The 27,136-nt window shown below is 39.0% G+C and overlaps 1 protein-coding gene across 3 annotated transcripts in view; it reads left to right on the top strand.

Moving 5' to 3' along the window:
- DAB2 (DAB adaptor protein 2) overlaps positions 1-27,136 on the top strand; it is a 110,056-nt gene that overhangs the window by 3,931 nt on the left and 78,989 nt on the right. The window contains exon 1 of one of the 3 annotated variants that reach the window (XM_072416630.1): positions 1,783-1,920. The exons of the other annotated variants lie outside the window; for them this stretch is intronic. The gene's annotated coding sequence lies outside the window, so the exon portion shown is untranslated. Of the gene's footprint in view, positions 1-1,782; positions 1,921-27,136 lie in introns of those variants that run through there. 3 annotated transcript variants of the gene reach the window in all.

Genomic DNA, 27,136 nt, shown 5'->3' with positions numbered 1-27,136 from the left:
AATAATTATAGCAGGACCTAGAAGTTATTCCAAGGGTTCTCCCATATTAATAAGTTCTGATCTAGCCCATTCCTCTTCATCCTTACTGGGCCTGGCCCGTCCCGTTCATCCATTGGATTTTACTTTTCTCAATCATAGAGGTTCGGTATTACATGATGGCATTGCTACGACTTCTCGTTTTCTGTAAGCTGTGTACAGAGCCCTGCCAGTCCCCACCATCAGCCTTGATCTGCAGCATTGCAAAGTGATGACATCCTTCCATATAAACTATTTATGTATTGAAAATGGAACGGCTTTATGTACGGACATCAGAAAGACATCAGATTACTGTTTCTGGAAATAATCTTTTTTGATCATTTCCATTAACAGGATAACAAAAGTTCTGTACACACAGCATTGTTCAGCTCTATGGAGCGGGGAGGGGGAAGGATTAGTGAGTGGCACCCGTCACTTCCTTACCCATCACAAAGTACAGCGGTTATCCCCACTTGGCCTGTTCATTGATTCTCAGGTACAGGTCTCAGGTTGTATTGATGAACAACATTGGGGGGCCACTGTACACATGCTGGATTTACCCAGACAAGCATATTTATTCACCTTGGGCAACAATCATCTATCCTGTATACATGGCATTAGACTTATTGCCTTGGCAGATGAATGGAACAACAGGAAAGCGCACCAATGCTGCATTTTATTGGCTGGGCTTTTCAAGGAACCTATCACTTAGACCTATTATTATTATCATTATTATTAATAATAATAATAATAAACAGTATTTATATAGTGCCAACATATTACGCAGAGCTGTACATTAAAAAGGGGTTGCAAATGGCAGACAGATACAGACAGTGACACAGAAGGAGGAGAGGACCCTGCCCCAAAGAGCTTACAATCTAGGGCATAATAGGCTTTTTAGGCTTGATTGGATATATTTGGATCAGAGGGGAAACCAGTAGACTTAGTTTTTGTTTTCCAATTGGATTTGGATAGATCGGACAGGATGATAAATATTGAAGGTGCAGAAGGTATGTAGTGTATATGAATGATCAATTTAATCAGATTTTAATTCAAATCACTTTCTATGCAAGAAAGACAAATGTGTGTGCTGTGTTGGGACTCCTGTCCAGAATCCCTGTTACATGGATTGGTAAAGAGTAAAACCGGCAACATATCTGCTTGTATGTACTAAGCCTTACCCTTGAATGGGCAAAGTTCTGGATTCACTTTTTTTTTTAATAAAAATCAAACTCCCCAAACAAACGTGGAGCAAATCAGCATAAGGAACATGTTAACAATCCTTATAACTTGGACTCAAAAGGCCTGATTTATTAAAGCTCTCCAAGGCTGAAGAGGATACACTTTCATCAGTGAAGCTGGGTGATCCAGCAAACCTGGAATAGATCTGGTCCAGAATTCAAAACATGTGCTAGCAAATAGCAAATGACATTGAGGAAATCCTTTCCAGGTTTGCTGGATCACCCAGCTTTACTGATGAAAGTGTGTCCTCTTCAGCCTTGGAGAGCTTTAATAAATCAGACACAAAGTATTGAAAGCAGAACATCAGCGCAACAGCCAGGCAGCTATTGATATGTTTTCCTTAATTAGGGGACACAATTAGAAGGAAGCAGGTGATCAATTTTTCACTCCATTCACTGCTTGCTGGTCAATAAATGACTGACAACTGAACAACCTTCAACCCAACAACTGCTACTCACAAAGTTCATTTGCTGACTATGAGCATTCAGCCTGAGTCAAACTTTCTGCTTCTCACCCAGCGTCTGGATTTTGTTTTCTTTGGAAAAAATAATTGAGGTCTCAGTTTAGCTCGCAAGTTTTGTAATACAGCCAGTGTTACATTTACCAGGAAATGCAGATGAACATGGCCACGTGATTGGACAATGAGGAAACAGCAGCACACTGGTAAGATTGTCACTCTGCTCTCTCCTCCTTTGGGAAAGGAAGAGATGGTGCTGTGCAATAACGTGGGGTTTAAATGTCTGGTGCTGCTGCCGCATCCATCATTTTAGTTTGCTTTGCATGGAAGCAAAAATAAAGGCGAATATAAATGCCTTTGTTATCAATAGTACACAGTAGTTATATTGCGCCATCATATTACGCAGCGCTGTACAAAGTCCATAGTCATGTCACTAGCTGTCCCTCAAAGGAGCTCACAATCTAATATCCCTACCATAGTCATATGTCATTATCACAGTATAAGGTCAATTTTAGGGAGGAATCAATTAACCTAACTGGATGTTTTTGGGATGTGGGAGGAAACCGAAGTACCCAGAGGAAACCCACACAAACAGAGGGAGAACCGGCAAACTCCATGCAGAAAAAAGTCCTGGCCAAGAGGTGTAGACCTCTGTGCTGCAGTTTCCTAACATTTACTGGTCTTGTCCCTCCCCCAAACTGTGATTGGACAGTGAAGGACAAGCAGCACGATGATAGGTATATCTCTCTGCTCTCTTTATGTATCAGAATTTTTGTATGCAGTACACCTGCTTTGCTCCCATTCCAACCCATCCCTCCAATGTGAACTGTGCTGTGCAGGGACTTGCAAAAGGCTGACACCAAGTCAAATTCTGTGATTTATTAATGAACTGAGTGTTGCATCAGTTTGTGTCTTTTCTGTCTGCCTTGATTTGAGCTTTGAAATCTGTGCTTCCTAATAGAGCCATATCAAATAATTATCAAGCGATGGGTTGTAATACTTCTTACCATTCTGAGCATTGGATATGTTCATACCTTCCTCTGATCTGTCGAGAATTCATTTTTTCCATCCGCAATGGAATGATTTTCTTGAAATGTTAAGTAATGATCATCCTTGCATGATCTGTCAAAGCACAACTGTCCTCAGGCTGGAAGTGATGGAACTCTGCTTTTTATGGTGCAGTTTCATAGAAAGATTGGTAATATACATCTGTGCAAACAATAAAATTGGTTTACGGCCTTGCACTTCATTAACACGAGTTCCGTATATAGAAATATATGAAGATAAGATTTCATGGTGATATATAGTCTGTGAAACATTTAATGAAGAAGATACTTTGTAAAATGTGAACTGCATAGATTTGCATATCCTTCGGTCTTAAAAAAAGCGAGTATCACTGGCCCCTGTTGGTAATTTCCAGATTTATCCATTTCAAAGTGGACCTATACACCCCAATCTGCCTTTACTTATATGGCAAGGAAGTGTAATAAAATCACTGTTAAAATTTAATTAAAATTATTGGATTTCCTTAAAAAAACTCTTCCATGGTCCCTTCTCCCGTAGAATCAGTGCAGGTGCCAAAGAAGTCCCTTCAGTTCTTTTGCGCTATGTTCTTGGAATTCCTAAGTCGGGAAATTCCTCCCTTTGCCCTGCTCATCATTTGATCTACAGCAAGACAAAACCAAGGTGGCCACTGAGGGACACAAACTGCACATGTGCAGGATTTGGGGAAGTTGAGGCGGGTAGAGGTGGAAGAGGTGTCTTGCCCATTTCCCCTTTTTGGGTCAGCTGCCAATAAATTGATTTGTAGCTACAAGATAGCAATGTAGCCAAATTTTAAAACAGAAGAAACTACAAACAGATTGGTTCCATTGTACAGATTTTTCTAGACAGACCAATCATAAAGCCAAACTAAATTCTCATTGGTGTGGGTCAACTTTTCCCATTATTGGCAAAAATGCAAAGTCTTACATTTTGTGGGTGCTGTGCTGCAATGATTGGTGAGCGAGGTCCAAGAACCTGTCACACCTAAAACCACCATCTTTGCTGCCAATTTCATAGCAGACTTCTGGGTCCACAGTGATTCTCCTTTGGCCATTGGATGGACACTGATCTTGTTCGTTCTGTGCATGTTTGAAATTTTATTGTTCCTGGGCCTAGAGCGATGGTAGTAGGCAAAAGGCCACCAAGTGACAAAAATGACTTTGCATGCCAAATACCTCTTGGTGACCATTAATTGTTTTGGTTTATTTCTGCTCTAAAGGTAGCAATTTTATTTTAATTGTATGTTTGACTTTAAGTGATGGGGGGTACCATGCAGGACTACACAGTGCTAAACACAAAAAAGATAAAACCCAGCTACATTTTTACAAAAAAGGTGTTCAAAGTCTGAAAGATTATTTTTGCCCTCAGCAAGCCCTAGATGTGTTTTCTATTTAAATCAATGCAAATACATGAAAACTCTTGAAAAAAGATCAGTAACATTTGTGGCCGCGTGTTTCTAACACATGTTGCAGTACATTTAGTATTGAATATCATTGCACGTCATAACAAGGCACCCTGCTTGGCTTAGGTCCATATATTGCCGGTAGTCTGTAGAAGCACCAAATCCTCGGCCATATGAATGTGCATGCCAAGCATTTTCAGGATGGCTCAACATTGGCATAGATTTCTGATTTTCTCATTGCTGCATATGTTTACTAGACAGTATTTGTATTTTTCTGATAGATATCTGTAACTGCTCTGTAAACTATTTTAGTGGAATATATTCACTTGATCATTTTGACAGATCTGCCTTATTGGTATGTATATGCCTTACTAAATATTCATTGCCTTTGTAATGTTACTCTAATGTGACCATTCAGATGTTTTTTTATTTATGAAGATAAGAGAATATGATTTATTGCAGACTTATTGATCAATAAAGTCAAGCAGGACTCGCTGCAACCAACCCCCCGGGGTATTGGGGGGGGGGGGTGCCACCAAACCCCCATCCACCCCAATACCCTGAGACCTATTATAATCTTATGGTAAAAATGTAATATTCAGGTGCCTAGACAGCTCGGAACTCTTCATATATGTCTGCTGCCAAACTGAGCAGCTGTAATCAGAGCTCAGGAATGAGTCACAGATGCCAGGTTTGCAGCGAGGATCTTAGATGCCGCAGAATGACTCTTCGGTGGAATCCCAGCAATCACTATGTAATGCTCAGGTGATGGTCACATACACAGCCTCAGGCAATATGAATTGTCACTCGATGACAGAAACAAGACTCTTCTGCCTTTCTCCAGTACAATAGTGACATTGTGCAGGAATGTTCTGCAGCAAGTGACAGTCCCATGTATTGCTTGGGACACTAAACTGGCTGATGACAGTCTATTATCTGCATGGCCCTTTCATCTCCTTTCAATGAGCACCTTAATTGCTCCATTTGGGTGGAGGGGATCTGGGTTCACTATAGAGCAATCTAGTTACACAACATCATTGTGAAGATTTACTACACAAGCACCAATCTGCAAATGTATGCCAAAAAACACAACTTCATAGCAATTTCTTAGCTCAAAGTAGGCCCTCGCCCCCAAACCAACACCAAGACTTTTTTTTTTATTTGGACAACCAAGACCACAGCTTAACAGCAACTCAAACACCTAAACAAATACGGATTGTGTTTTATAAGAATACAGACACTATGTTTTGAAAATCAAACGTTAGTACAGCTGTTTCCTGATGTCATTTAGAGATCCGCCATGGCAGATCACTAAATGACAGGCTGCTAATGACTGCTATTGTTTACTACTGGAGGGGACACAACCCCCTTCCCTTATTCACCATGGACCAGAACAGTGGTGTCTGTACAGTGTTTGTTCCTACCGACATTGGAAACCATTGCTGAATCTACAAATATTGGGCATTTGTATAAAGCCTTCCGCACTAGTGAAATGTGGTCATCCAAACAGCCTGACATGGCCAAAATGGTTGGTTTAAGCACCAGCGTTGGTTTGGTTTAAGTTCCAGATGGAATCCATCTAAACAAAACCGAGAGAGCATGAATGAAGGTCCATTCAAGTAAAGACAATTTTTACAAGGTAGGTAGTCAGATCAGTAGTCCACCTAATGATATCTTAGTGCCACCCCTAGTTGCACCCTTAGAGGAATGGCTACATCTTTAAATGGGGGTTTGGGGGATACTAGGGACCATCTTCCAATGATCCAAGGGTTTTATACTTCTAGGTGCCGGAACATACTAACCATTGATGCTCACAAAGCAATGCATTCTGTATCTTTGACTATAACCCTGCATGACTGGCCAAGAGACGTCAAGCTCCCTCTTCCCTTCCTCCCTTTTCTCCATGTTCAACACGACCCAGTGAGAGCACAAACCATCTCCCATGCTTGGGAAGCTATTGCCTTTCGCCCACATGTTCTACTTTAAGGACCAACCCCCATATCATCCCTTTACAAATACAAGGATCTGCAATACTTCTTTCATTTCAAGTGGGAATTACGTTAAATGATTTTTCCAACATACAACATCAAAAAGGAATTTAAACCCTATGATAAAATCACAAAGTATTCAGTTTTCATAAAAGAAATTGTTTATGTAAAATCCCACTGGCTCTTATAAAAAATGTTGCTTGTTTTGAGTAATAGTATTTGTAATACCCGATTTTCACTGCAATCTGCTTTTTATTGTTTGAGACATTTCCTGCATTTTTTTACATTCGTTCTGTGATTCATATTCATGTAAACTGATTCCTAACTGAATGCTATCAGCTGTCATAATAGGTTGTCAGCACATCAACCCAGATTCTACAATTTGTCTTACTGTATCCCTACCAAAACTAAATGATGTGGTTCTGCAGGTTGTCAAGATGTTGATATAATATTTTGCAACTGACATATTGAAGAATCATATTTGTGAGGGTACTTTGGTTCTGGTTTGTCTACCAACAAAGCGTGTCCTGTGTATCTCCTTTTTACAAATGTTATAAAATAATGCGGGTTTTAATATCTTTTCATTTATATAGTACTGACACATTTTAAAAGTGATGTAAAGCCTAAAAATCTAAATGACATTGACAACAGGCAAATTTTGATGGCTAGACAACTGGGTCAGGGCATCTCCGAAACAGCAGGTCTTATGGGGTGCATTGGTTAGTACCTACCAAAAGTTGTTCAAGAAGGGATAACCATTGAATCAAAAAAATCACTGGCACCCAAGGCATATTGATGCACATGGGAAGAAGTCTAGTAAATATGGTCAGCACATACAGTATAAGTAGCACAAATTTCTTTAAGGACTAGCCTACACAAACTGTTTCCCTGTTTAACATAAGTTTTTAATTGCCCATGTTTGAAACCCCAATAAACCATTCCACACAAGAGCGTTTTCTTCATGAGCTGTAAAAAAAGAAAGCATCCTGCAGCATTTGGAAAAGTTAAAACTCCCGTACATGCCCAAAAACTTCCCCGAAATGCCCCAAAACACTCCAAACATTAAAATAATTGGGTGTTTCGGGGCATTTTGAGGCATTTATGAGGCATTTTCCCTATTTGTAATTCTTCTCTGCTACATATCTTGGTCTAAAATGTCTTTTAAATGCTTAAAATGCACAAAAACGCTGTATAGGCATTTACAAGTGTTTAAAATTAAAGTTTGTGTAGACTTAGTCTTACAAAACGAATGCTGGCCATAAGAGAAAGGTGTCAGAACATCGTAGCTTGATGCCAATGGGACTGTGTAGCCATCTGGGCGCCCATGCTGATCGCTGGCCACCTAGAACATGTCTACACAGACATTGGCACGGACATGTGGACTGGTCCATTGCAAGAAGATAGATGGGTGATATTTTGTTTTCTGAAGCACTGATATGTATGTAGCAATTGCCATTTAATTGTCAGTAAAATACTAATTTAATTTCTTTATCTTGTTACCTTTTACATTGGTGCTTCTGATCTCCTTTAGCCTCTGGCCCTTCATGTAAGAGGCCATGTACTATGGCTGCACAATGCAGGCAACGATATATATACAGTAATTATATATATATATATATATATATATATATATATATATATATATATATTATTTACTGAGACAAGCTGAGAAAAGCTTTCTCATATCTGATGGACACTCAGGCTATTAAAACTGAAGTTAATGGCAATATTACATTTTTATTGCAAACACATTAAAGTGACATATGTTGTGTCACCAAGAAATTAAAGCCCCCTGGTCATTGTCTGTTTAACAAGCCAGTAAAAATGTAGCTAAAAAAAGCTATTAAAAAATCGTATTGGGCCTCATTTATCAAATTGTCCGTCCTGTGCTATGTTGTCTGTAGAAACCAAACAGATTATTTCAAACTGCCCTGGGAAAAATCTTTTAATTAATAACCAACAGCTAAGTTGAAACTAATATATCAGTTTGGGGATTTGCATTTCCAAGGCAATCAGTAAACTGAAATATATCACCTTGGAGGGGCGCTTGGTGCCAATGCCAGTAACAGTGATGGGTTTGCACACCTAAAGTTCCAAATGGACTTTTAGCCTCTATGGATCTGTGTTGGAATAACAGATTAGTGTCCATCCAAGGTTAAAGGACATCGTACACCTAATTTCTAAGCAGGTGAAAAGTACAGGGGTTCTTTAGTGCGTACTTATGCTCCCGGAAATGGAAATAGTTTCAAATTTCCATAAATGATGCTTTTTTATATTGAAAATACTAATAAAAAGCTATAGTTGCATTTAATGGTATTACATCCTATAGTTGTGTGCTGCTATACACTAATTGTATCTATTTAGGTTTAAAACCATTACAAAAATAGGGGTGGACATTTGAGGTCAGTATTCTGTATGATTGCACACAATACTAATTTAGGCAATGGGAAGCAGCCCTTCTGTATATATTGCAAAAGAAGTCAATAGGATTCTGGTGATGCTTGCACTATATAATATACACAAAGGGTGCCAACTTGGGTAAATTGATGGTTGTATTGTGTATGGGAATTAGTTATGCTTGTACTGTGGAGACTGCAATGAGAAACCAATAGTCTTCAATTGATGTATGTACCAGATACAATACAAGGTAGCAAATAGGGAGAATGTAATGCCTGTACTAGATAAATTCAAGGTGTGAAATGTGAATCTGGGTGCAACTGATGCCTGTACTAAACTATGAAGGTACCAAATGGGAGCAAATTATGCCTTTACAATATACAGTGCAATGAAGGATCCGGTAGGAACTGGTGCAAGGGGTGCCATTGATAAGCTGGTGATGTATGTAATATATACTGTACAATCAAAGAGGCAACGGAAGCATTCAATGCCTTTAGTGTATATTATGCAATGGGAAAGGCATTGGGAACTAATGATGTTTGTAATGTTCAATGAAAGGGATCTTGGTGAGCTCTTGATGCATTTACCATATATCCAAAAATGAAGGAGCCAATTAGAATCCAGTAATGATTGCGCAGTATATTGTACAATGATAGAGCCAATAGGGAGCCAAGGATACCTGTATTGTACATTGAAAGCACGGAATGGGCTCTAGGTATGGTACTGCATTGTACACTGAACACCTAACAGAGCGGGAGCCAATGGGGTGCCAGTAAGACTTGTGCTTTATCATATATTGTATGCTATAGAATGAAGTAGCCAATAGGATTTAGCTGATACCTTTGATATAGATTCTATTTTGTACCAATAGTGCAGGTCATGACCACTGGGTATTATGCACTTTATAACTGCCAGAATGGGAGACACTAATGGTTCTGAAGACAGATGACATCTCACCACATTCCTATTCTCTCCATAGTGTGTGAGTGCAATATTTGGAGTCAGGTCTTGTAATTCAAATATCATGGCAGGCCAGGACAGATTGCACTGCTTTACATTTGCATTAGATATTTTTTGAATGAGAGTTTATGTATTTTATTCTGCATGCAAAGGTAAGATTAAAAGTGCCTTTTATATTAGGATACAATACCGATAACACCAACCTGGTTCCCCAGACCAGATTTCGCCATGAATATTTCTGGGATGATGTATGTTTATACCTTTTATTATCTTTTCTTTTACCTGTCCCTAGATTCACAGTGTCCTTTTGCAAATTGTGTATTTGGAGATTAAAAGTGAGACATCAGATATTCACATCTGAACTTTGGGAGTTGCAGCTCCCGTGCTAGGAAATATGGATAGAACAGACTTCACTGAGCTTTCCAAGTAGACTTTTCTTCTAATGGAAACAATGACAAGCTTTTGTATTCCCAATCCCAGCCCTGTTTTCATGACTGCTGCCAATGCTACACGGATATGTTTCTATGTCCTTATTTTACTGCATTTCTTCCATATAAATAACAGAACTTGTAGATCTGTATGCTATGCCTCTATGCTAACTGGGTACTCGATGTTCTTGTGCCATGTGTCCCTTGCTGGCACAGTATGATGCCATTTATACAAATTCCACTAACAGGCTTCTGTTAGGATAATCAGGGGCAATGAAAAGCTGGAAGGTCAAGTGAAAGTGACTTTAGTCAGGTCTCTACCATGGAGATGTTTGCAGTTAATAATTCTTTACATTGCAGGTAGTCCCCGGGTTACATACGGGATAGAGACTGTAGCTGTGTTCTTAAGTTGAATTTGTATGTAAGTCGGAACATGAGGTACATTATTTTAATAAATGCAATTAGGACAAATGTTTGTTTCAACATATTATTACTGGTAGGCAGCGTGGTGTCAGTTACTGTATAAAATCCTCACTGTGAGTTATTCACAAACAAAGCAAAGACATCCATTAATTCATTAACTTCTGGAGCAAGCTGTGCTTTGATATGCAAAAAGAAACAGCTGCAGAGTTTGTCTTGGTCATTAAAGTATTAAAAGATGTTACAGATCAGCTCAGTTCTTAAGATCACCCACAACCTCATCTGTGTTTAGCAAAAGATTTCTTCTGCAAGTCATGCAAACTGCCCCCCCCCCCCCTCGACCCCCCGTCCTGCCTCCATTCTGCACACATAGGCCCCGTTTGTATCTAGGAGTCGTCCGTATGTTGGATGTCCTTAACCCGGGGACTACCTGTATAGTAAAAGCATTGCTATATTAAAATATTGCTATATCAAACACGCAAAATTTAGCAGCTACTTCTATTGTACCAGGTCACACCTATCATGGGTTTGGGGATTCTTATTCCATTAGCAACCATGCAGTCAATTGGAAATGTCTTGCTTTCTGAGTTGGATCCCCACTGTGCACTCTGCAGTGGCTGCATTGAATTGGTCAGTAGCTTTTGAACCATGTTAGCAGTTCAGCAGATTCAGGATTACCAGTAAATTGAAACAAAAATGAGGACTTTGTTATTTGCCAATCTCAACATTTTGACCCCTAAGGGAACCCTTGAAATGATGTACTAATCTTGGGGAATCCCTGTTAATACAAATATGTAAGCCTCTTAGTGGCAAGTGTAAAGAATGTGGTTGTGGCAATATTAGCACCTTATAGACAAGTTACATTGTCTATCATTAGTGTCACACAGCTGGTTCTTCCACATGAATTTGGCACCAGAACTTTGAAAGTATAAAATATCAGCCACAGATCGAGGAACTCATAGCAACCTCTAGAGCAGGGGTGTCAAACTCTGGCTGGGGGGCCAAATTTCAATGAAGAGGGAGTTTCAAAGCTCCGCATTGGCAGCATCTGGCATTTCCAGCACTCACCCACAGATGTACTTTTCCTTGGTACTCCAAGGCATGGACTTGAATGGTTGGATTTTCATAGACCAATATTGTTATTATAATTGTTAGCCTGTGCAAAAAGGTTACCATTGAAATTTAACTCAGAAGGCTACAAATAGAGAAAGAGGCATAATATTTTTTCTTCAAAAAATTAAAAAAAAAAATTTCTGCTATTAAAAGCTTGTTCCAGGTAAATGTGAAGCAAAACCTCTTTGTTTCCATATGAAAAGGGTTTGTATCTAAGGAGAAGGAAAAATGTCACCAGTTTTTTCAATAAATGTGAAGGTTGGCCCGCGACTTTGTCTATGTTTTTAATTTTGACACCTTTGCTCTAGAGGAAAGCTGGTTGAGAATAGCTGGCTTAGAGATTACAAAGTGGTTCTGAGTTGATTTGCTGACCCTTATAGAGAATTTATAGAATAATAGAAGCTCAATAAGCTGGAGTAAGCTTATTTTCAGTTTTGGAGAGGCTGGAGGTCAGGTTTAAAGTGAACTTTAGCCTGAGTCATTCACAGTGAAGCATTTATGTATTCTGGACAAGCAGGATGAAATGTCATCAAAATGTCCCTATTACCATGTGCATTGTGTATATATTAAAGGTGACCCCCAGCCTTTCCTTTAGTCATGCACATTTGTACAGCTTCCTCTCCTGTACTGAAATTGCTTACCTTAATTTTAATTATATTTTCAGAATGTGCATAGGAAGCTGCATCAAGTCATAAAGGTCTTTCCTCCTTTCTTGGCTGGAGGACTTTTAACTTCATCATTTTGTATGGAGAATAAACATTTCTATTCCATGGCATTCATGAGCTTATGTAGTGATAACTTCATGATACAGCGCCATTGCCTCTTATTCTTCTCACCATCCTTGGGGTACATACAGGTTTTTCTTTTACCATACATTTGAAGCTAAAAGAGGTGGAGGAGCACAATGCCAAGCTCCCTGTGGACATATAATGCACAGTTAATGCGTCGGTAATAGAATGGAGGAAGAAGCTGCAATTAAACAATTTACCGGACAAGAGCGGCTTTTGTTGGTACTATTTGTTTTCATTTAGTTTCTTTTAATACAATACAATCTTTTTTTACAATTCTTTTAATTCTTGTAATACAATACACAATTAAAAAGCAATATTTTCTTTTAAGGTGTATCCCTCTACATTATTTTGTTGGTGTAGCTATGCTGTTGTTGTTTTGTGTGTGTTAGTGTTTGTTCTTGCTTTTGAAAAACAGTCTTTCTGGATTTAGTTTTTAAAAAATGCTACTGTGCATCTTGTATTGATTTATTATGGTTTCTTACTTTCTTCTGTTCATTTTTTTTTATTTGTTTTGGATTGCTTACAGCAGTATTTTTTCTTTAAAATCCCTCTAAAGCCCCGTAGTGTAAGAAAAAAAGAAAAATCAATGTACACAGTAATCACCTGTTTTCTGGAGCTGTCTCCAACTTTCATATGCAACTTTGGTCCCTTTCAGGTTATTAAAGGCAGGAGCTACCTTCCTGGCTATCTCAGCCCCCATCCGTTCCTCAGGGGTGTGTCACAGCATCAGCCTGGGCTCACAGTACAGGAACACCAACCAATCACATAAATGCCTTTTCTGTTTATATTAACCCCTAAGATGTCTGGCACCTGCAACCCTCCACAAACTAAACCGTGCATGCATTTAGCATGTTTTTGCAGCCTTTTGTTCTCCAAGCTTATTCTTCATTTAAAAGTTCCAGTTTAACATACAATACAGTATGAATAAATTCAGTTTAGTTAACTTATCCTTATCCCCCTACACCAACCCAAGCCCCTATAGCATTTTACATTAGGTAGTCTAATAATTTCCCTTTTCTTGTGCCTACTCCTGCATAGTACAGCCCCATTGACTTCTAGGGTAAAGAAGCCCTATTGAAATCTTTGGGGCCATAGCGCACAGACAGAAGAGAAATGTAATTAAATATTAAAGTGTATCTAAACCAACAAGAAACAAAATGTAATATATTACCAGTCCTTAAGGCTGCAAAAGTTTTTTTGTCCAAGGCTTTTTTTTGCTATATACTCACCAGTAAATAAATGTTGTTCCTTATCATGTCCACACTTTTCACAACCATTGACTTGTCCATACTGTGTACTTTGTTGGATGTTCTAAATAATGAACTCTACATCTTTCTCTGGGTAGTGCTTCATTGTACACTTATGCCTGTAGTTATAATTAATTTAGGAATAAAGCCAACGTTTTGCTTTCCTCTGACCCAGCTAGTGTGCTAGAACTGTAATATTACAAGTTGCTGTCACTTTAAATGAATGGGTGGATTGATATTCAGGTACTTTACTGCCGAATGAGTTCAAATTTTGTAAATTCCACACCCATTACCGCATTTCCTTTGCTTTAACAGTCATGTCTTTATAGCACACATTCTTGGCTCAATGCTGATCTGTTTGCCTTCGCTGATGAGTTTATTGGTTATTTTGGAGAGCTGAGTTGGGTGGTGAACATAAAACTTTCAGCTGTTTACTGACACATAGGAGAATATTTATATGGAGTGCTTAAGTCATGCAAACATCACTTGATATTGTGTCTGTAAGAATTATTCTCCTCCCTTGACTCCTGAATCGCTATTAATTTTTTATGCTAGTCGCGTGTCAGTTTGCTACTTTACCATTAACATAGTTTGTTCTTGTTGCTTGTAAATATTTTTATTTGTGTATTATATAGGGAAGTTTTTGTAAGATTATTACTTAACTGCCCTGCTTCCCATGTCATGGAAAAACTTTTCTATTTGACCCTTCCACAATTTTTGCATGCCTAGTCCTATGCCCAGAGATTATTAATTCTTCCTGCTAACCCAAATGTCACAACATTGCCTGACACAGGGGCCACAACACACTGCAAAGGACCAAGCATTTGTCACCCTCAAAAAGTTATTGGAAGTTTTAAACTTCCAAAGTAGTGTTAAATATGATTAGTATCCATAGGAATAAAACATAAATACTATGAAGTTACTTTTACATAATAAACCCTTTTTTTCTATTTCTTATTTATTAATTTTTTTACATATTTTTTAAATTCTGGTAATAATAATAACTGTTTTTACTGCTTTGATAGGAAGGACTGAATGGGAAACCTGCAGCCTCCTGTGATACTTATGTCACATATCCCAGTAGGCTGTGGGGTCATCCTTCGGTGCAGATTGAGCACTGCTTCATCAGGGGCTTTCCAAAAATGTAAATTAACCAGTGCACGATTCCACGCATGTGCAGAGTCAGATCTGAGCTAGGTTGTGTACATTTGAAGACCTGATTTATTAAATCTCTCCAAAGCTGTAGAGGATACACTTTCATCAGTGAACCTGGGTGATTCAGCAAACCTGGAATTGATTTCTTAAAAGTCATTTGCTATATGTTAGCCAATGTTTTGAATCCTGGACCAGATACATTCCAGTTTTTTTGGATCACCCAGGTTCACTGATGAAAGTGTATCCTCTTGAGCCTTGGAGATCCTTAATAAATCCGGCCATGTGTTGGAAGACAGGTCATGTCATGTGAATGCAAGTTTCCATCGGAGGATTTTGCTTCACCTCTCACTTTAATGACAGCTCAAAATGTTTGCCTTCACTTTCTGTCTTAGTGTTAATGGTCACCAGAGTGAATCTCCCCAGCAGGGACACAGACAGCAATTTAAACTCAACAATGATCTAAATATTAGAATATAAGCTTTTCTGTGGAGGGTCGTCTGCTCCTGTGTCACTGTCTGTATCCCTCTGTCATTTGCAATCCATATTTAAGGTACAGCTCTGCCTAATATGTTGATGCTGTATAAATACAGTTTATTGATAATATCAATAATTCTTCCCTACTTTATTCAGAATTTTACTTTTACATAAATTTCATTGGATTCGTGTATTTTTTATGGTTCTCTTGAAGTCACATATAAAAGACCCATTACCCTTCTGTTATCACCATTGCACTTTAGATAAAGCCAAAGTAAAATTCCAAGAATACAAAGAACTATTTTGTGCTTCTAATTATAACAGTTTTATTCATTTTTTCCAGCACACTTCAAATCATATCCAACAACGTCATCTAATATTTATTTCCATGTCACATACAGATGTCAGTCCCTCCTGCTCCCATATTGTTCCTCTATGTTTGAATGGTGTTTTCATGTGTGGTTCTATCTACACACCCTGAGAATTGTATAAATTGTAGATTTTATTTTAGAAGTCCAATTGGACACAGGAAAGCCTGCAGGAAGGAATTTGTGCTCCGAGCTTCCTTCCTAATTTGGCACAAGTCTTAATCTAAGTTTGTACTTTCTCACCAGCGACTCATCAAAGAGTTACAGATGACCGAAAAATAACGGGTCATGTTATTCTCAAATGAATAATATTAATCATAAGTTAGTAAATGCAAAAAATATTTTTACAAGGGGTAAAAAAGACAAATGAGAACATAATTCATCCAAAGAATTGTAATACTATTGATCCAGAACAACGCAAAAAAATCCCACCAACACCAATTAATATTTACTGACTTTTGGATGAACTTTTTTTTATGATGATTGTAGAAATGCTAGTTCATTGAGGATTCAACATGTAAGTACAGTAGTAGGATGTAAGGTAGTAAAGCTGCGTACACACGGCAAATTTTTCTCGCCCGATAATCGGTATCGGCCAATTATCGGGCGAAAATCTGCCGTGTGTACAGTCGGTCGTCGTCCATCGTCCGACGACCGTCCTGGCGGATCCACGGACGATGGACGACGACCGATCCTAATGAAAGGGAAGGGGAGAGCGCGCAGCAGGGTGCCGCTCCGTCGCTCTCCCCCTCCCCTCTCCATAGAGCATGAACGGTGCTGTATGTACAGCATCGTTCATGCATCGTGCAGTCTTTTCTCGTTGGAAAGGATCGTGAAAGATCCTTTCCAACGAGAAAAATTGCAGGTGTGTACGCAGCTTAAGAACTACCAATTTACTGCCTAATCTTGGTGCTTGTTTATCCAGTGAAAACATATCTACAAGCCCAGTGAAACCTGTGTTGTCCTCTTCTACCCTGCCACTCCTCCACTGAACATCCTGTCCGATGCCGCCATCTTTTATTTCTTTATCTGACTCTTGAAGATGGGCTATGGACCCTTGCTGATGCTCCACAGTACAAGTGTGACATTGTGGGTAGGCTGTCCAGAAGCCTTCTGAAATATCAATGTCACATATCCTTTGGGGGTCCAGTGGACGGAGAAGGATAAATGGCTATATTTAGTGTTTAGGGGTTTCATACTTGCTTATGTCAGGAATGAAGAAATGTAGCATTTATCTCACCAGAATTTTGTGTACTTAAAGTAATTAGGATAGGAAAGAAGCAGAGAAACATCAGAGCTGATGGGTCTTCTTCAGTCATTTTCAATCCTTTTACCCCAAGGAACCCTTGAAATAATTTTCACGTTTCGGGGAACCCCTGCTAAAACCAAAGAAGGCCAATGGAAAAAATACATCTTACATTGGTGCTCAGTGGAAATAAATTCCCTCTTACAAATAGATAAAAAGAGCTTCATTGTAATGCTACTAACTCAGTACTGTTTTACTGCCTTAAAACTACCAGGTAACAATTACATGGGAATTCAAACAACCAAAACAATATTATTATAAATATTACAGTATTTATATAGTGCCATCATAATATGCAGCGCTTTTCAAAGTCCATAGTCATGTCAAGGGGCTCACAATCTAATGTCCCTACCATAGTCAAATGTCTTTATTATAGTCTAAGGTCAATTTATGGGGAAGCCAATTACCATAACTGAATGTTTTTGGAATGTGGGAGGAAACTGGGGAACCCGGAGGAAACCCACACAAACATGGGGAGAACATGCAAACTCCATGCAGATAGTGTCCTGGCTGAGATCCAAACATGGGCTGGTGTGGGCAATTCCTTCATTATGTCATTATCAATTAAGCAGATAAAAGGCCTGGAGTTGATTTGAGGGGGAGGGGGGGGGGCTGCTTGTATGTGGAAGATTTTGCTGTGATCAGATAACATGCGGCCAAGGGAGTTCTCTATGCAGGTGAAACAAGCCATCCTTAAGCTTCAAAAACAGAAAAAACCCATCCGAGAAATTGCTACAATATTAGGAGTGGCAAGATCTACAGTTTGGTACATCATGAGAAAGAAACAAAGCACAGGTGAACTCAGCAACGCCAAAAGACCTGGACGTCTATGGAACACAACAGTGGTGGATGGTCGCAGAATCATTTCCATGGTGAAGATAAACCCCTTCACAACACCCAACCAAGTGAACAACACTCTCCAGGAAGTAGGCGTATCGATATCCAAGTCTACCAAGAGAAGACTGCATGAAAGTAAATACAGAGGGTACACTGCAAGGTGCAAGCCACTCATAAGCCTCAAGAACAGAAAGGCTAGATTGGACTTTGCTAAAAAAACATCTAAAAAAGCCAGCACAGTTCTGGAAAAACATTCTTTAGACAGATGAAACCAAGATCAACCTTTACCAGAATGATGGCAAGAAAAAAGTATGGAGAAGGTGTGGAACAGCTCATGATCCAAAGCATAGCACATCATCTGTAAAACATGGTGGAGACAGTGTGATGGCTTCGGCGTGCATAGCTGCCAATGCACTGCGACACTAGTGTTTATGTTTATGTGACACAGGACAAAAGCAGCCAAATGAATTCTGAGGTGTTCAGAGACATACTGTCTGCTCAAATCCAGCTAAATGCAGTCACATTGATTGGGAGGCGTTTCATAATACAGATGGACAATGATCCAAAACATACAGCCAAAGCAACCCAGGAGTTTATTAAAGCAAAGAAGTGGAATATTCTTGAATGGCCAAGCCAGTCATCTGATCTGAACCCAATTGAGCATGCATTTCACTTGTTGAAGACTAAACTTCGGACAGAAAGGCCCACAAACAAACAGTAACTGAAAGCTGCTGCAGTAAAGGCCTGGCAGAGCATTAAAAGGAGGAAACTCAGCATCTGGTGATGTCCATGAGTTCAAGACTACAGGCTGTCATTGCCAGCAAAGGGTTTTCAACCAAATATTAGAAATGAACATTTTATTTTCAGCTTTTTAATTTGCCCCTGAAATGAAGTGATTGTGTTAAAAAAGGCTTTAGTTCCTCACATTTTTATGCAATCTTTTTGTTAAACCCACTAAGTTAAAGCTGAAAGTCTGCAGTTCAACTGCATCTGAGTTGTTTCATTTAAAATTATTTGTGGTAATGTACAGAACCAAAATTAGAAAAATGTTGTCTCTGTCCAAATATTTATGGACCTAACTGTACATTATCATCATGGAAACATCTTATTCTGTATGTTCACTTTATATTAGGATAGGAGCAAAAAGCTAAATCTTTGAAATACACATTGATCCACACAAACATACATCCAAAAAGCTTGTAAACAGATGCAGTAATGCACATGATGAATGTTTGAGTGTATGTGAAGGTGTAAAAGGTCCAGGAGGAAAATGAATGTTGTTTTTGTGAAGGCAGTAAATCAGTCACAGCAGGAAGTGACAACATGATCAAGGAGATAAAACAGATTACAGGGTCACAAAAGGAGCAGCCTGTTCCAGTTTTAAAACATTGACTGAAAAGAAATGTTTCCTCGTGCCATTCTCTCATATGGAGGTTGGCCTACATAGGGAAGTGATTAAAGGGATCTCCAGCTAAAATGTCCTCATCAAATCACAGCAAAGTCTGAGTATTGTAGTTGGAATTAAGCAATTCCATAGCTCCCAACTGTTCCCTATTTATAGGGAAAAAGAAAAAATAAGGGTACAATAAAAAACACTAATGGTTTACCCAAGAGTTTTTGTCCTTTAATTCTTTATTGTTTATGGTGGCATGGCAGGGTTTCTCCTACATATTTTACAACAAAAGTCATCCTGTATTCCTACTTTAAAATGTTGGGATGAACAGTCATATGTTCTTACACTAATAAATTACCTTTTTTGAACAGGCAAAGTTTAGATCAACCTTTCTCAACCATTTTTCTCATGGAGAATCATTAAAATAGTTTTCAGGTCTTGAGGAATGCTAGCAACCTCTGGAGGAACCCTGGTTGAGAGTGGCTGTATTAAATCTTGATTTATTAATTTCCTACAGCTAAAAATGATTTACAGGTAGTCCCCGAATTAAGGACATCCGACATGCGAATGACTCCTACATATAAACGGGGTTTCCCTGCTCATTCGTTGGCAGGATGAAGGCTTTGATGGGAAAGGGGCGGTTTGCATAACTTGCAGAAGAAATCTTTTGCTAGGTCGTGAGTGATCTTAGGGACTGAGCTCCTTCTGCAGCCTCTTGTAACTCTTTAATGACCACGACAAACCCTGCAGTTGTTTCTTTTTGCATATCAAAGCACAGCTTGCTCCAGAAATTAAAGAATGTCCAGGCTTCATAATGTTTTTTTTGTTTTTTGCTTTGTTTTTTTGCTTTGTTTGTGATTAGCTCACAGTGAGGATTTTATACAGTAACTGACACCACACTGCCTAATAATATGTTGAAACAAACATCTGTCCTAAAGGAATTTAATAAAATAATGTACCTGTTCCAACTTACATACAAATTCAACTTAAGAACAAACCTACAGTCCCTATCAAGTATGTAACCCAGGGACTACCTGTACTAACATATGACAGCATTGACATGATGCATTCATTTTCTAAATTAACACAGCTACATATTTTTTACATGGAAAAGTAACCAATTCCACCTCCCCACACACACACACAATTACCCCCACTTAAAGCATGGGGTGGAAATGATATGTTTAGGGCTGCTTTGGTTCTTCAGGGTATGCGCTACTTGTACTTGTTGAGTCAACTATAACTTCTGCATTGTATCAAAGTGTGCATGATGAAAGGCCACCTGTGTGAAACTGAATTAAATTGAAATAGGAACTTTCAGTGTGATATTCATCCATACATAAGTCAACAATTTTCTCTGTGTGCATTGAGCCTCTGAGCTGGGCAATGCAAAACAAAAACTGAGGCTCATGGCTTGGGGGGCTGCTGCTTTGCCCTCTCGTCTTTCATGAATCTTGGTAGCATATGTGCAAGGCGGCATTCTTAATTGCCCATTAATACTGTCCCTCTTTCCCCTGAGTTCTGCTATACAGGACATTTTATGGGGCTAATACTAAGTAAATGGGGACACTTGTTGCATCTAAAAATATTGTATTAAAAAAATTGCCACACATTCCTTTTTCATTGATTGTGTTGGTGCCATGTTGCACTATCTGACCAAAAAGTAGACCCAGAGGAGTAAATAATTTTAGCAAGCAGAAAGATCTGCCTAGCAACAATTACATCACAAGGACACTCCCACTCCTAGGCATCATAGGCTGACCATGAACATAGTGTATTGTGTGCAATTTAGACTGTTCTAATTGGCTGTTCAGAAAACCAATAAGAAAAATAAATCTATTGACTTTCTTTCCTCTTGCTACCACTGCTGTCCCAAGAGCTCCCCCTGGCAGCAGGTGTATAAAGCAAGAGAAGCTGTTCTTAAAGAAAAGTGAATTCTCTCCTTGCAAGGAATATTTAATTTAGCTTAGTAAATGAGATGAAGCTCTGCTGACTCCAATCCAATCATATGCAAGAAAAAACTCAGCTGTATTAGGTATCCTTGCATGTGATTTCTTATTCTTCGTAAAGTGATTTAAGGATAGCTCATTTGGTGCACATTCATTTTTTGTTCCCTTTTAAAACTTGCTAGTTACTAATGTGAAATTGATTTTTCTGTGCACAATTTTTCATTAAAAATACTGTTATAATAATTGAATCCAGTGGCGTCACAATGACATAATGACCCTGAACTATTTCCTGTTATTTGTACAGAGTCTTCCATGCAGGTCAAGCCCCCATAATAATTTATTCATGTGCCTTGTATAAGAAATCCCACCAGCAATGTGCTTGGACAGTGTAACATTATATCCATGACCTAGCAGAAAGCATTACATGATGTGTCATGGAATTCTTGGCTTCTTTGTACATTGAAGGCTTCCTAAAGTTCATCAAGAACTAGCAGGTTGCTTGGAATGTGGCGAGCAGTGGGGGACATGTATAAAACTAGAGCAGAGGGGAAAAGCTAATGCTGACTATGACCATCGGGTTAGGTCTGTGTTTATCCTCTAACCTGATACCATGTAGATACAAAATACATTTTATCATTTTTAATTATTTTTTGGATATTTAGGCAGCCTATAGACTGGAACAGAAAGGGGCAGCTGTATAGGACAGTGAGGATCTCCTAATATGCGCAGTACTGTAACTCAAATGCTTTACAATTGCTTATAGTAGAGGGAGCATAGGGATGACTTCACTTTATTTGTAGTCAGAAAATTTGGCCTTATGGAATTCAATACATAAATTAGTAGTTAGGTAATATCTTGGGTTTCTATTATGCCTGTCTTTTAAGTGAACCTGAATTATTCTGTCTGATGGCAACAACTTTTCTTAAAAGTCAACCTCAGAAGCAACCTATACTTACCTACTTACTGCTATGATCAAGGAGAAAATGTCTTGGGTATGGTCAATGTCTATCCAAGACCTTATACCAGACACAATACTCCTCTCCCACCCAAGCATGGGGAAGTACAACTAAAGTTGTTGGTAAGTTTTTGCCAATATAGCACATACTTACTTTTGTTCCCTGTAGTAATGACCGGTCCAGGATGTTCCAGCACATCATTTGAAGCCGTCATCTTCACTGCTGAGTCTTCCAGGTCCGTTGTGACCCTCTTGGGCCATTAGGTGGCCAGTAATGATATATCCAACATCTACTTCTATTCTCGGCTGTACAAGGAATAGAGCAGGGCTCTACACTGCACAGCACGTACCACATAATGTTGCCAAAAAATTAAAAAAAACTCCACAAGCTGGGTAAAGATATTTTTTTTTTTTGCCAAATTACACCTCTGCCAAAACTTTTACTTCCTGATGACCTTTTGTTTTGGGAGCAAATTGGCAGGCACCGGTGCACAGAGGAAGACGAATGGCAGGCTTAGAGAAGGCTTCCTCATACCTTTTACTTTGGTCACATAAGCAAAAACCGAAAATGTGATTAATTTGGTGAGAATCTATGGAAACCCATTTACCAACATCTAATATAATCTTTAACAAGACACTTTCTGCTGTAGGGTAACAACACTCTATTTCTGTTCTTGCATGGTCATCCTTGTACATGGGTTTTAGCAGCTGCTTTCCTGCTTTGCCATATTCTCACATAGGTTTCCAGTGGAGACTATAAGTGGCCATTTCAACACATATTATGCAATTATGGTCCAATGTTGTCACCATAAGGAGACCTGCTCTGGGAAATGCCATGTGGCCAGGCAATAAAATGGACAGAAAGACAATAGGAGATGTACCTAAGAAAAAAAAAAACATGTTTCCTAAAATGGACAAATTAAAAGCCAGGGTTGAAGTTTATAACATTCATAAAATAAATTAAAAAAACAAATTCAAATCCAAAAGTGACATTTTTGCTAACATGTAAAAACCTAACCACAGGATGCAGAAAATGATAATTCCTGTTTACTTATGTAACTTTCCATTTAACCATCAGGCTTGTGAGGGCATTAAAGTTGTTTATGACATTTATTTAGTAACGCCGGTGGACATTGATTGACTTATTAACTGTATTTTAACCTCACGCTCACTTTGTCATCACATTTTTGTAAATGTTTTGCTGACAGAGGGCAAAGAAGGGGCAAGCCAGGTTAACCGTGACCAAACAATAGTCCTTCCTGGATACAAGATACATTTTAACACAGGATAGTCAGCACTATTTCCATCTGAGGACGGGATGTGCATCTTCCCGGTGTCATCGGTGTCATTAATCATTGTTTCTGTGAATTTAATTCTTTTTCAAAGGAAGTCGGTGTAGATGTTGACTGTGTTCTCAGCTCACACTTAAATGTGGCTATTGAACGGCTGATATAAGTTTATATTATAATAAGATGTAAACTGTTAACTGCTGGCTGAGGTTTGGATAAATACAGCATTGTTCTATTATAGTGCAATATCTAAGTTTAAAGCTGGAATGACAAGCAAACATCTAAGTGCACAGATGAAATACATGTAAATTGGTAGCTTTTTGGATTGAGAGTTATGCAGCTTCAAAATGCAGCACAGCTAAGGATAGAATTACTAAGTTCTGTGGGAACAACGGTTCTCCTTCAGCTTCCTGCACCTTGCTATCTGCTTGGCCATCCGCCAGAGGTTGGACTAAGTCGTCACCCTTCAAGTCCAAGTCATTGACACCAAGTCCCAAGTCAAGGCTCAAATCACCAAGAATTCTTCAAATCAAGTCCCATGTCAGTCCCTTTATTTATTGAGTCTTTTACAAGTCGTACTTAGTTTGTTCTAATGCCTTCCTGCATTCCTTGCATTCTAAGTCCACTAAATTCGTCTTTCTCCTTTGACAGCTGAAGGGGACGGGAAGGAAGGCAGTGAGGCTTCTGTTACATCGCCTCTCTCCTTGCCCCCTTCAGCTGTCAGAGGAGAAAGCCATGGACTTAGAATGCAAGGAAGACTGGAAGGAAGGCAGTGTTACAGAAGTTGAGTCACAAGTTGCTGGACAAAACTCTCAAGTCGAGTCGCAAGTCATTTGTTAAGTGACTTAGGTCGGACTGAAGTCCAAGTGGCACGACTTAAGTTCCAACCTCTGTCATCCGTTCCGCTGTGCTACACCTCCATTCATTGTCCATGGGCTGCCACAGGTGAGATGCTACATGTGCAGCTGGATGCAAAAACACATTCCTGTTAACTTGAATAGTAGAGGTTGGGATCATGGTTAAGTTCACGTTGTCTCCTGGCTCTAGCCTGTTCAATATAATAAATTAAATAACAGCAAAACTATAAGGTCATCACTTTTCTCACTCTGCTTTCCTCTAGCATTAGCTTGTTTCTTATTAAGATGGTTGCATACAGAGCACCTGTTAACTCCCAGGGTTGCTGTTACTATATGTCTTGATTTGAACTCTAAGCGATTCATTTGTTATTTACTGGCATCTTGGCAATCAGTTGGAAATATCTGTCTCCCTATAATGCCAGACTAGTGATGCAAGCCTAGAGGCTGACATCCCGTTACAAAAATCATACATTTTTTGTACATGGGCCTTACCCCGGGCAGATATAAAACCTACAGAATGTACTTTGGTTATGCATTAACTTTTAGAAGGAGAGAACAGAATGTCAGATGGGTAACCTCATAAGTTTGCTGCAGCGTTTTCACCATCCAGTCACTGGCTGGGGGCAGAGGGATAATCGGGCTGTATTGCCAAGCCAGGTTATTATCCCAGGATTGTACAGTATTAGGAATCTTTTGACCCTGCTGCCACAACTGTTGGCTTATATGCCACTACAGAAAATGTGGGCCCCTGAAAAGAACCACTGCATGCTGTGTGGAAAACAGGTAATCAACCCATCCGACTGGCATATACTTTACAAGGAAGCAACAAGCTAAGATATTTGAACATCCTCAGTTTGTACAGGTATCCCTATGGGCCACGGGTTGTCAGAATTTCTTGTTATCACACATGGAGTCCTGATCCTTCACCTTGGAGCATCTGTTGCTGCCACCGTCTGTTGCTCACAATATAACGCAGTGCAGGAATGATTTTTTCTGTACAGAAAGACTCCCTACCCCCTCATTGAGCGATTTTAGTCCATCTACGAGGCGCCCAATATGAATCCCAGCCTAAAAATGATCCTGAATTGGGTTAAAACACTTCTGCTTCATCATCCTATACAATGTACTTGAATTATATCTTGTTCTGTCTCTCCTGCAGAACCTGCGTAACATTACAGTGATTTTGGTAGTTATGTCCATTTTTTCTCTTCAGAGCTTTTTACACACTCATTTTCAACAAACAAGTTTTTCTCCTTTGCAGAATGGTTTCCTTTTGTCAGTCCAACAATTTGCAGGAAATGAGTGATGAGATGAAATACTCATGGAAATTGTTACATGGGAACCTGGATCTAGTTTTTTCTAATGCTGTGATTTTTTGGGCCAATGTATCCCATCAGATGAACTCCAGGCGCTTACGTTCAGTTCCTCCATCTATATAAGATTAAGATAACTTGTCCTCGAAAAGCTGTGTGTTTCCTTGGCTGATTTCAGAAGAAATCAGAATTGAATCTAGTGTGTACCGGTTTATTCACACCATTACCTTGTCACATTCTGAGACTATGTGACCTGGTCTGGTCTTAAAGTAGACGCCCAGTATGACTTATCCTTCTTCTTCCTTATAAATATATCACTGCAAAAACATTTTTATTGTTGCATTGAAATATAACATGACAATGGCAAATACCTCTAACTGTGCTAAGATGAAAATAAAGTTGTGGAATCATGTCTTCATATTGAAAATTCACTGCTGTCAGTCAATGGACTGTTGGACTGGTGTGGCAAGCTTACACCATTCCTTAGTAGCCACTGGTTGATTCGAACTGGAAGGGAATTTAGGGCCCATCCACACATTCATGGCGCCTCCATGTTACACACTAGCATGCACTGCATTGAGTGAGCCTATTTATTTACTGGGGTTGTCAACACTCCCCAACAGTCCAATAATCCGACCAGCAATATTTTGGGGCATGCACAGCACTATAGTGCATTGTCCTCCGAAGATGCACTGGGGTGCCATAATGCAATGCCATTATGAATTGCAACGCATTGCATGCACATTACCATGCAGCAGCAATAACTGTGTTACAATACTACATATATATGAATGGGCCCCCAATATTTCCTCCTATATACCACCATGTCATCATTGGATTTATTAGTTTTTTTTTAATCTATATTAGCATATATATCCATTAAAATGTACATCTCTTGTTAAGACAATACAAATGATTTGCTCTGATGTTTCTATAGAAATGTTACTGCTAGAACTGTGAACATTGTCCAATGAGTAATCACCGAGTTTTAAAACCCAACCAAGCTTAGATCAACTCCTTACCCTTTGAACAATTGTACCAAAACCTACGTTTTTTAAACTGTAGGTTTTTGGGACAAATGTTCAAAGGGTAAGGAGTGGATCTAGTCTTGACAATAAGGGACCATGCCAATATTCATAACGTATAGAGAGAATTGAGAGAAAGCTCATATAGAGAGAAAGAAGAATATAGAGAGAAAGCTGAACTCCATCTTTCCCTTCAGTTTTGGACAGTTGTACAGACTTCTCTTTGGGATGAAGTTTCCTGCACTTATTTCCTTGCACACCATAATCCTCTGTAAGCATGCATCAAATGCAGCAGCAAGTCTAGAGCTCATTTCAGTTCTTGGTTGATGGATATACAGCATTATGCAGTTCTTTCCTTTCTGGTCTTTCTGTTCATATCTTATCGCTTTGATATGTAGGCTTTGGATTCATTATTCATGGAGGCTCAGTATCACATGTTGAGGTTACCTTGAGAGGGCTGCATGCAAATCCAGTCTACCTTTGAACACCTACTAATCCTTAAAACCTAAAGCTGAAATTAATTCTGCTTATGATTTACCTTCACAGGTTCCTCCTTTCTCTACTTAACAACCTAGTATTTTATTTCCATTGCGAAACTTGTTTTAAACTGTAATTCTATTACTAGAGCTCTGTGCTTTTCTATACAATGCAGGCTAGCCTGGATGCTGAACATAGCTTTCTGAAAACAGAAAGCTGTGGTAAAGCGAGTCT

The sequence above is a fragment of the Pyxicephalus adspersus genome, chromosome 6 (genome assembly GCF_032062135.1).
Source record: "Pyxicephalus adspersus chromosome 6, UCB_Pads_2.0, whole genome shotgun sequence".
In the NCBI taxonomy this organism is placed as follows: Eukaryota; Metazoa; Chordata; class Amphibia; order Anura; family Pyxicephalidae; genus Pyxicephalus; species Pyxicephalus adspersus.
Note: the sequence above shows the minus strand (reverse complement) of the source record. Positions and strands in the feature narration are given on the sequence as shown.